The sequence below is a fragment of the Haliotis rufescens genome, unplaced genomic scaffold (assembly GCF_023055435.1).
Source record: "Haliotis rufescens isolate VD_foot unplaced genomic scaffold, xgHalRufe1.0.p SCAF_6, whole genome shotgun sequence".
NCBI classification, from domain to species: Eukaryota; Metazoa; Mollusca; class Gastropoda; order Lepetellida; family Haliotidae; genus Haliotis; species Haliotis rufescens.
In genome coordinates this window covers 6336967-6349199 of record NW_025964334.1, presented here as the reverse complement: position 1 = coordinate 6349199, position 12233 = coordinate 6336967, and the positions used below count along the sequence as shown (strand labels likewise).

The window sequence follows — 12233 nt, the reverse complement described above, 5'->3', positions numbered from 1 at the left end:
ACCAGAAATGGGCTTCACACATTGTCGGGAATCGAACCCGGGTCTTCGGCGTGACGAGCGAACGCTTTAACCACTAGGCTACCCGACCGCCCCGTCAAGGACCAGAAAATCCAGTCTCACGATAGCCTATTAACTGATTTTGTTGAACCCAAAAAAGATTGTTAAAAACATGTTCAAAAGCACTACATGAAGTCATTTCTCATAAGCGTGATGACTTAAAAAAGTGAATATCATCTCCATGTCTAACTGATGTGTGTTCTTTTCACTCATTGTGTAATTGTGCCTAAATATTACGTTACATTGAAACTGACATTAACACTCGTCAGATGACACAAGTAGAACTCGATGAGGTCGAACTATTTCAATCAGCGTTTGGAGTAATGTCAAGATCAAGATCCTCTGTCGTGGATAAATATCGTTAAACATCTTGAACATTTCAAATCCGAAGATCCTCATCGATCGACATCATCCATAACAAAGATGGAGTGTCGTCCTCAAGCCTAATACGCATGTGTTTTCTCTAACACACCTAGTGCACCACTGCAATGCCAAGTGTTAAGTTTCCCCTGTTTTAATAAAGAATTTCATTTAATAATAAAGTAGAATAATGTCGAAACTGGTTGTCGCAAAGTTGGCGAACGCAATAGAATATAGATGAGAAAATTATTGACATATACTGCCGTTCAAAAGAAAGTATACACCCATGTTGGCTAAAAATGAAAAAGACAAGAAACATTTATTCGATAGCGATGTGACTGAGTGAGGTTTTACGCCGGTTTTAGCAAAATTCCAGCAATATCACGTCGGGAACACCAGAAATGGGCTTCACACATTGTACCCATGACGGAGATCGAACCCGGGTCTTCGGCGTGACGAGCGAACACCTTAACCACTGGGCTACCCGACTGCCCCTCAATGGGGATATATTTACTGCGGGTATCATAGGCGATATTACAAAGACCATATACCGTGTATGGTTTCCGATGCATCGTGTCACGAGTATCTCACAACAGGTTAGCCTTGTAATCTTTTGATGACGTTCGTAATCTATTGGTCAAATCCCATTTTCTTGTGTATACTTTCTTTCGCCCTTTCACAGTCAGTGAGTGAGTATGGTTTTACGCCGCTTTTAGCAGTATTCAAGCAATATCACGGGGGGGGGGGGGGGGGACACCAGAAATGGGCTGTGTACCCATGTCGGGAATCGAACGTGGGTCTTGGGCGTGACGAGCGAACGCTTTAACCACTAGGCTACCCGACCGCCCCCTTTCAGAAGTACATATATGAGGTTATATTCTGGTTTGGACAAAAGATACGCACACCAGACCGTTTTATACAGCAGAGTGACGAGTGCAACCGGTGGGGCAGGCCATCCTTACCTTCCCTTTTCGTGAACACCTACTGTCGCTACTGATTTTCAGCGATCCATTCACAATTTCCACAACTATTTTGCCCTTTACGCCCAGTGGAATCGGTTTCGGCAGATAGTTGAGACTGGTTATTCTCTGGCATTGACGTTTTATATCTGAAAGACATTTACTTTCAGGGAGGACATTCCCAACAAGACAACCAATCATCTTAAAATCAAACATCATATTACTGCTGAGCAACACTTGAAAGAGTTACGCGTAGGTTTAAATATATTTCGAGTAGCCCTTGCACGGTTTAGATGCACGATCTCTTAATTGAGATTGGTAGACGTGGGGATGTTAAGAGTTTGAATGACACTATTCCTCTTTTCCACATTGCCTAAAAGACCGCTTGCTCCAGGCCATGATAAGTTTGTTTTGATGAGTCACTGAAGTACCGACCGCCTCCGTGGTCTAGTGGTAGAGCGTCCGCCCGGAGAGCGGAAGGTCCGGGGTTCGATATCAAAAGTGGTTAACAGATGGTACTTGTTGTTACCCTGTAATTCGGCATTAAGGGGCTAAAACAAGGACTGGTCGACTCGGAGTCAGTATACTGTGTCTGAGTGGGGTATTCATGAACCATGAACTGCGGCATGGTATCTCAGTGGGCTAGCACTATAAATCGGCATCAGTCTGGACTAGAACAAGCAGCCACACACACAAGTGCATGCATGTCGCTATATAAGTGCAATAATCTTGGACGCGACGTTAAACCCCATTTCACCTCATTTAAGAAAATCAATCCACTTCTCAGACAAATGCTTCTATGCATAAGTTGTAAACTATGAGATCTTTATTAAAGCTGACAACGCACGGGTGTTCTTATTACTCTGTAAGATCTGGCTTTCAATCAGAACATACGCATCTTAAAGTCTAGATCTCGTCAAGTCGGGGATCGACTTGACCACAGCCATTTGATACGTCTGGGTCAAAGCCCTTTGTGCAACGTATTCAGCTGGATATGGAGATTCGTTACCAAGGGCTCAATACACGCAACTTGATATAGGGGACAGCAGGGTGACTGGCGATGCCAACGGGCAGTAGTCAGCAGAATGAGTCTCACCAAGAGGGGATGCTGTATCATTGAACAGCGTATCGTACCACGACGTGTCTGCGGGGCATGCTTTGTGTCTTCTTCCTCTCTTTGTTTTATCCTTTTCCACAAGCCGTCTATTAGCAATGCAACATGATATGGAAATCACCGTAGGAAATGTTTTACAAAGTAAGTGCGCGTGGGTAGCCCATTGGTTAACGTGTTCGGTCGTCTAGTCGAAGGCTGGGGTTTGATTCCTATCATGGAAACAAAGTGTAAAGCTCATTCCTAATTGCCATCGCCATGATATGCCTTGGGTAATGGTAAAGTAATGTAAAACCAAACTCGCTCAATAAATAAAACGAAATTGATATAATATCTTTGTTTTATCTTTGCCACAGGTTGACGGGATAGGCCCACCTTACGTCTGTTATCGGCATTTGATAGTGATTCATACACACAAGCCTATGATATAGTCAGAATCTTACAATGGACACTGGATGAGTTGCATCCGAGTAATAGTGAAACCAATGAAGAAGTTGCTATCTACATATGATATTATCACACATCCGTCAGAATGATGAGATCTGATTGGCCCACGTGATCTTGATAAAATATTCAGTAACCCGCCTTGGGGGGTAAAAATAATTTCTCAGCGGGGAATAAATCCCGCCACGAGCAAAACAGGCTGCACGGGGATTTCTCAGAGGCAGAATAAATCTCTTGTACCCCGCCACGAGCAGTACAGGCTGCACGGGGATTTCTCAGAGGCAGAATAAATCTCTTATACCCCGCCACGAGCAGTACAGGCTGCACGTTGATTTCTCAGCGGCAGAATAAATCTCTTGTACCCCGCTTCAAAGCAAAAAGCCAAACACACGTTTTCGAGTCACGTGATATAGCACAACTTAACCTCAGCTCAGTCGAACAGCTGTTTTCTATCAATTTTGAATTTGTGTCAATTCTTTTACAATGTCATTGAAGCAGGATCACGAGGGGTATATGAGGTTTTATGCGTCCCACGTTTTACACCACTCGCATCCGGCTCGTTGTATAAAACTTAACGCGGGACGCATAAAACCTCATGTACCCCTCGTGATCCTGCTACACCTTATAACATCTATAACACAAGCCTGGCAACTTTCTCTTCTAATCATCGTGGGGGCACGGGTAGCCCAGTCGTCTAAGGCGCCGCGATTCGCTGTGCAGAGTTGCGTCCCTTTGGCACGCCAGAAACCTAAGATTGTGGGTTCGAATCCCGGTTCGCCCCGATTATGTTTCTAGGTTTTCCAGCACCATACCCGTGCTCATGGGTTTCACAGAAGTGGTAAACGTCTGAGACCTGCATTACTTCGGGCTTTCCTCCCACATTAAGCTGACACGCCGTGATATAACTGTTATGCTATTAAAAGCGGCGTTAAACTCAACTCACTCACTCTAATCATCGTTATGTATTGTTTTTGAAAAAGACAGAATGACGAATATATCATATTTCTTGAAGGTAGCTGTCTTCAATTATTTTTTGGGGGTCCAATGTAAGTTGACGTCCTGGCACACGATGAAGCATGTGAGGAGTGGCGTTTGTCATAAACAGGAACATTACTGCAAAGAAAACGTCTCACTTGAAGACGTATTTAGATAATGTGTGACTGTCCCTTCGTAAACTATACTTTAGAACTTAAATGACACACACTCGAAAGCTAATTGGACAGGAATCGTCATGTAAGTTGCCTGTGCTTCCTAAATGACTGGCAACGAAAGTGCATGTGGACTTTATGAGAGCAATCAGTGTCAGATTTCTCGGATGTTTGTACTTGGCTTATCAAATATCAATTACTGCATATATGTTTTATGTGGTTCTAGTCAAATCATGATTAAAGTCAGATTTAAACGACAACCGACCCAAAATCTCTGACGCAGAATTAATTCCTAATTTGGAAGAGCATGAACAGACATTGTTTTCGTGTATGATCAAGTCAGGCATATATCAAACAATTTAACAACGACACAAGTAGTGTTTTCTCGCAATCTAAGGGTAACCAGACTCGCTTGAAAACTTCTAAAAGATTCTAGACATGTAATCATTATGATGGGTTGCGACAACGCAGCGATTCTATTAAACCCACGCGGCAAAAAGTGATGGTTGTCTTGCATAACGCTGGACCTGATTCGTTTAGACTTCTATTGTACATTGAATGACAATAGGTTCTCGGTGGCTAACTAAGGTGTATTAGCAGTTTCCGTTGGGCGTAAGTCGGATGATGGTTCCGCGGCACTAATTACCATGTCTCTTTCACAAAACCAGAAGTGCATGGCCAATATTCTATGAACATGATCCCCTGTTGTTCATTAAGGAGGTGACAGAGCCAGGTTAATATTCAAACGCACACTTTAGGTACCAGCGTCTCATTAGTGATATGCATGCTACATGATACGTGTATTGATTAAGACAATTGCTACATTGCCTTATGTCTGTGCTGACACTGGGCTTTTTTTTGCTGGGGATGCAAGCCAATCAGGAAAGGTCATGACCTGGATCACAATACATTTCCAGCGAACAATTGTTGTTTTTGTGCGCCAAACATGAGGCAAACTTTTTTATTGCTCGTTTCTTTCGGGAACAATATTGATAAAAAAAACTTGAAAAATTCAAGTCCCAAACCCAGAATATACTCCCAAACCTGGAATATACTCCCAAACTCTTATAGAGAGTTGACGTTCCAGCATGGAGAGCACTTTCGTGAATATGGGGAATCACATCTGGTGCATGTGGTCCACGTTAAAGGAAGAAAAACTGTTAAATAGATATTTCCACCCTGTTGGGTCATTTTATCACTGAGTTAAATTCGTTAAAACTCCAAATGACGCACGAGACGTTTACCACTTCAGTCAACAAACAAACAAATGGTATGGTTTCAAAATAATAATGATCACAAACATGGCATATCTCATAGTCGCACCAGCGACAAGGAGATCCTGCAATGCATAAGGGACGTAACTCTACATAGAGAATTAATCCGCCATAGACCACTTGGCCACAGGTGCAACGTACGGCGTTATTAGCGCATTGTTCACTTGAACTGAGGGCGAGTGTCACTCAGATTGTGTTTTGTTTAAATGGTGTTCAGGGGATAATTTGCACTTAAACTCAAGTTCTGGAGAGCTGTCTTTCAACCAGGATAATTTCTATATACATAAATTTTAGTCTATTAAATTCCTAGAAAGTGATTTCATACTGTGTCTGTGTTGATTCAGAAAGGACGGAGACCAGGAAGATCACGTTAAATAACAAATGAGATACAGAGATTATAAGTAATATCTTTAATACGAATTTTTAACATACTGAGATTGAGGATTAAAGACGAGCAACGCAGTGGAGATGCTTTAAGCTTGACATCAAGTGACTGGCGTTCGTGCTTTTAGTAACTCCAGTGTAAACTCCACACAACCTACCTACAACCTTACGTTATCTGACCTGCTGGGCATTCGGATTGGGTACTTGGGAACCGAATATGTTCCCAGTAAGCGGAATTCATCAGTACGCTTCAAGAGGAATCGAAGGTTATCTCTAAGATACATCAGCATGATAGTCTACCGTTGATAGTCCAACGTCACATCGCGTTTTGGACATCTTTGCATATCTGAATGAGGTACGTCCAATTCCAAATTACATGGGATTGGGGTAATTTTGACAATTATTGCAAGTTTGATTCAAAATCTTCTTTGAGTGTAAAGTGTATTTATATCTATCTAGCAGTGATGAGTACGTTCATACACAGATAAAGTTTAATGTCTTTGTTTGACACAAATCACAATGTCTGGATCAAGACTGTAAATGGATGCAAGGCTGTGCAGCATTGTTCTCGTCAAGGCTGTTTCAAAACGCTTGACGTCAATAACCTACTGGGAAAAATGGGAGAATGTCTGTATCATTGACATTTATTGCTTTTTGTTGAAAACATTGTCGAGTCATTACCGATGGGATACATTTGAGATAAAACACCACTTTACTAACAGAATGAACTTTTCAGAGATTGGCGTTGATGGCATTGATATGTCACTTCAGAGAAGACTATATCGGGAAATGATGGACATCGCAGGATCGGTGACAACATGCTGTGACAGCGTGTACAACGACGGTGTACTGTGTCGCCACAGCCAGTTTGGTGTCACGTTTTAAAGATGCCACGCCAGTGAACGTGATCGTATATCTAAGATTCCACGTGTGAATGAAAGACTCTGCCTGGTCATTCCGCTGCATTATCACACAGTAGGAACTGAATAAAGATGGACTCTGCTCTTTAAGTATGGAGCCCATTTCGTGGGTAGCCTAGACGTTGTAATAGTCAAAAGAAATCTCTCTGCTAAAAGCTCAGTCCATTGTACGACTATATCATAACAGCAGGTGTAAGCGAACAGGTGCGCGTATCTCGTCCCATCGGTGAATCAGGAACTGCCAGTTTCCAGACGTTGTACAAGGGCTGCTCTTACCCTTTTCCACGGACACCTGTTTTCATCAATAGTTGATAGTGATTAATATACGCCTGCTCCTGATAGAGTTGGAATCGTACAGTTGGCTTTTATTTTTTACAGATATTTCTTGTGAATATGGTGAGGATTTTTGGTCAGAACTTATTGTTCCTCTTTAATACACGTATGAAAATAGATGCGACAAAACGTTTTCCGTATCATAAGAAATCTGCTAAAAGCACAGTCCATTCATTGTATGCATAGTAGTGATATCAGGCGAGCGTTTCCTGCCCCACCGGTGGTACCCGTTACCGGAAGACCGGTGATGAGTCTAGTTAGACCGGAAAACATGCTTACCCGTTAATTTGAACAATTGAGAAGAAACCAGCATCTTCCAGAATAATGACATGTCTCTTCGCGAATTTTTTGTGACCATGTAATGCATGCGTTCATTGGACAAAGCTGACTGCACCCACAGAGGCGTGGGAGGCACGTATGGTCGACAATAGTGTCTCGCTTTGTTGAACTCTATGCCAAATGTGGATACTATGTGTCCATATTTCTTATTGTTTCCCAAATTTAGTGTTTGACGGTAAACGCCACAAAATATTTGAGTCTAAACATGCAGACAAAGGATGGCAAAGGACATGGATATGAGATTCGATCGGATTCTTGATCTAAGGGACATAACTCTGCACATCGTGTAGTGGGTCCTTACCCTTCCACCCTTGCTCTGTCGTCGAGCAAATAAAGAGAAGAGCGGGTGAGTCGGGTTTCAATCCGCTTGTAGCAATATTCCTGCCAAATCACGGTAATGGAGACTACAAATGGAATTCACACATTGTACACGTGTGTGGTAGCCAGCGTGACGTGCGTACTATTTAGCGTCAAGTCTGCCCAGTCGCCCATTACACGATCAAACATTACAAGAGATATGTTTTGTTCTCTGTGGAAACACGTCGTGTGTGTATGTGCCCTTGAGTAAGTGAGTCACTGGGTTTGGTTTAACGCCGTTTTAGAATCATTTCACCCATATTACTGGGGTGGGGATACACGGGAACCGCCTTTAATTTATCATTAAATCGTCCGGTGTGCGCGTGAGTGTGTGTGAGTGAGTGAATGAGTTAGGTTTTACATTTAGCAGTATTCCAGAAACATCACTGCTGGGGACACCATAAAAGATAAAATATCTACCCGAGCCTAACCTAAAATGGTACGCGAAAGTAAGGTAGGTCGTAGGTGTATTACCCAAAAAATTGTCAAACGTTGTACCCATGTGGGATCGAACCCGGGCCTTCGGCATGACGAGTGAACGCTTTACCCACTAGGCCACCTCACTGGTCCTATGTGCCCTTGAAAAAGCAAGAACTTCTTCGAAGCTGACGACTGCGTGGACACATGGCGACACGTGGTCAGTAGGAACCCCTATTGATACTATCAGCTGCCCACATGAACACATGAATCATACCAGATCGTATCTGTCATCTTCAATACTGTAATGACAGATCGAATATATCCATATAATGACGTCAAAACCAGGAGTACTTTCTCTTGTTGCTCGTCACTTATATGACCATTCATTCAAGTTTATTTGTTTGTTTGTTTGTTTGTTTATTTGTTTGTTGTTTAACGCCGGACTCAGCAATATTCCAGCTGTATGACGGCGATCTGTAAATAATCGGGTCTGGACCAGACAATCCAGTGATTGACATCATGAGCATCAATTTTCGCAATTCGGATACGATGACATGCATCAGCAAGTCAGCGAGCCTGACCAACAAAACCCATCTTCCCGAGGCAAGGGCGTTAACTGAGTTTCCACCCTTGCCGAACTAGGCTGGAATTTCCAAGCTCGATCGTAGCGCTACAAGTGGCTATTACAGTATTACAGTATTACAGTTACAGAGTGATGTCCTTTCTACGTCCCTATTGACTCCATCACTCATATCACTTGCATTTTCCACAAACAAAATAGCGACACCTTGTCAAGACGGCTAAGATCTATATTGTAATTAAACGAGTCTTACCCCGCGAAGTGTTCAAATCACTTGAGCACCTTGATTAAACAAATAAAAAGATTTCCAAAATATCTGTCGACGGCCCCTTGGCGGTACACATGCTTCGCAAATCCTGCAGTCGACCGAAATCGGCACGTTGAATTCCATTTTGTTTACGAACTGGATATCTAGTTTTGATTGGACTATGCATAGACTCCAGCCAAAATCTAACTCCACAAGCCCACTTTTACAGTCAGTTAACTCCCCTGCCTCGAGAAGATGACCTGATCCCGTCAGTCGCCTCTTACGACATGCATAGTCGCCTTTTACGGCAAGAATTGGTTACTCCAATTCTAACCTGGATCTTCTCAGGTAATTCATTCAAATACCAAATCTTTTGGTACCGACTATAAATATTCTAAACATAAAATATATTTTACATCTTCATGACTGCGATTTGAAACTTTAACTACCTAAATTTGAAATGTTTGATATGATGACATTCATTATGTCAACAGGATTTAATTATTCCAGTTCACATGGGAATCATTGTAGATCAGGGACTCATACTAGTTTAAGGTAACTTGTCCGTGGACGGTGATATAAAATATGACCTCGACCAAACTCGTCACCCTGTTTACCGAGTGATCTGTGGTTTACACAGTCTTGAACGACATTTCAGTTTTAATGCGGCATATGATGAGGTGATCCCGAAGATATGCTGGTTTGAACATTTACACTGTATGGTGATGACAAACCAAGGTTCATAATCGGTGCGAATCGGAATTCCAACCAACGTTCACAGGTTCCTGGCTCCCCTAAGGGACGCAATTCTGCACAGGTAATTACCACGCCTTACTCGACGGGACCATCTGTGACCCAATTGTAATAAAAACTACGAATTACATATTTATTTGATACGTTCCTTATGTCGTGAGGTGAGGAGAATGTCGCGTCCAAGATTATTGCACTTATATAGCGATGTGCATGCACGTGTGTGTGTGTGTGTGTGTGTGTGTGTGTGTGTGTGTGTGGCTCCTTGTACTAGTCCGGACTGATGCCGATTTATAGTGCTAGCACACTGAGATACCATGCCGCAGTTTAACATGAATACCCCACTCAGACACAGTATACTGACTCCGAGCCGACCAGTCCTTGTTTTAGCCCCTAAATGCTGAGCGCCAGACAGGGTAACAACAAGAACCATCTTTTAACGTCTTTTGGTATGACGCGGCCGGGGATCGAACCCCGGACCTTTCGCTCTCCGGGCGGACGCTCTACCACAAGACCACGGAGGCGGTTTTATATCGAGTAATGTATCTGAGTAAATAAATACATTACAGACCAACAAGGGCCATCAATGGGTAGCTAGTTTTATGTATTATTTGCTCTATACCTTGCAAAATTGAATAAGAGTATGTTATTACCTACATGAAAAATGTATCCATGCCCGCAGTATGTTGTTAAGATACACACAATGACCGAGTATTTATCTTGAAGAATACATCAGGACTATAACGGTGTAATCTTTTATGAATAATGATTCCTCACTAAAGAGACAGGAACAAGTCTCTCTGTGTCCTTATGTCTCATTCGTACAGACACGTCTGAAGGTAGAAGATGCTGTACAGCATTCAACGATCAAAAGAAGCAAGGTTTCACTGGATCATTGACCATCTATGGGATACTACACTCGAAAGCCGTAGCAGAAACATATAAGTACAAAACCCTCGGTTCGTCTATTGGAATCGCAGAGTCCCGCGGGGGCAAGGGAATTCTCATTCACGAGCCTACAGTTACTCTTAGTTCTCTAGGTTAAAGCACATCCCAACTTTCTACGATTTCTCACATCTCCAGTTTTAGACTTTGTCCCAACATTCTTTTTTGGAAAATATTCTGTGTGAGCCACTCTTGCATGATGCACGTGAACTACTTTTTCTGCATTTGATGCACTTGCTCCAAACTCTGCACGCCGCGTGGTACAAAAGTCTTTACAATTTCGCGGGGACCTCAACGAGTATTTTATCAATCGTTTACACGTTTTGAGAACATGCTAACGGGAATGACAGGAATATTAAGAGCTCTACACAAGGATCTGTTTATTTGGCCTGCAGTTTAGTTTTTCTCATCAAAGGGTCACCTGGTTACTTACCATGGACATCGTTACAAGTAACTTAATGCGACACAACACTTTACATATTATTGTCTGAGCCTTTAAAGATTAAACAGATATCTTAAATATTATGTTAATTTCACACAAGTCTGTCGTGTGTTGCCGGATTACTCATTCTGCCATCATACGATGTGGGTTCGAGCACTGCTGGCGACAAATCTTTTCCGACAAAATTTGAAATCAATCACTTCAGCGTAAGAATACCAAGAAAATTTTATTTCAAGTGTACATTCATGTAATCGGTGCATGGTGAATAATTGGCAACCACCTGACCATTCATGAAAAGTAATTCATGGATAGTGCAAACAATACAGTGGCTTCAAAGGTGTTCTTAATCTTTGCTATTGTACTACATCGAACAGAATACTCCATAACTGTAACCGACAGTTAATCGTAAGATTCTTTTACATCCAGGAGCATCTGTAATGTCATCTGATACACGTCTGGCTTCGTACATACATCGATCAGTTCACTTCACGACTTTCTGTTCGGCTCTACATGCTAATAACTCAACGGAGATCTTTCTGTTCGGCTCTACATGCTAATAACTCAAAGGAGATCTAATTGCAGTAACTTTTACAAATTTGATTAAGAAGGAAACCATAAGAATGCTGTCGACATCTTACCATAAGAAGGAAATGCATCATTAGCCAAGCTTAAGCCACGAAAATGGTTTCAAATAATACAGCTTTAAATATAAAACGTATATAGTTTCAGTCTCAATTATCTGCCGAAACAGATTCAATTGGACGTAAATGGCAAAATAGTGGTGAAAATAATATGAAAGGTTCCTTGAAAATCAATGACACCAGAGAATGCAAAATCCCACAAATTAACCTTTTTAAGTAAATCTTTATAGCTTTCAGTTAAATTTACTAAATCCGCTAAAAGTGTACCTATAATGGATTCATGGGAAGGAGAATAACAACAACGTTCGGAGAAAGTAATATGATGCATGTACTTCAGTTGAAACACGCATTACTCTTAAGAGACAGTGCCCTAGCATAATGAGAAGAGAAGAGACCTCACCTTAGCAACGAGGCAGCGTTCCAGTAGGCACAGGAAGACCTCGACTCACAGCAGTCCTTTAATATAGTCTATTCTACAATGAGTGGGGGGACTGAATGAGAAATAATAAGTGCTTGCAAAAC

At 42.0% G+C, this 12233-nt stretch overlaps 1 long non-coding RNA gene across 1 annotated transcript in view; it reads right to left on the bottom strand.

Moving 5' to 3' along the window:
* Positions 1-12233, bottom strand: part of LOC124148779 — a 28682-nt gene extending 16449 nt beyond the window's left edge. The window contains exon 1 of the long non-coding RNA XR_006863016.2: positions 12112-12233. This is a non-coding gene — a long non-coding RNA (uncharacterized LOC124148779). The remainder of the gene's footprint in view (positions 1-12111) is intronic.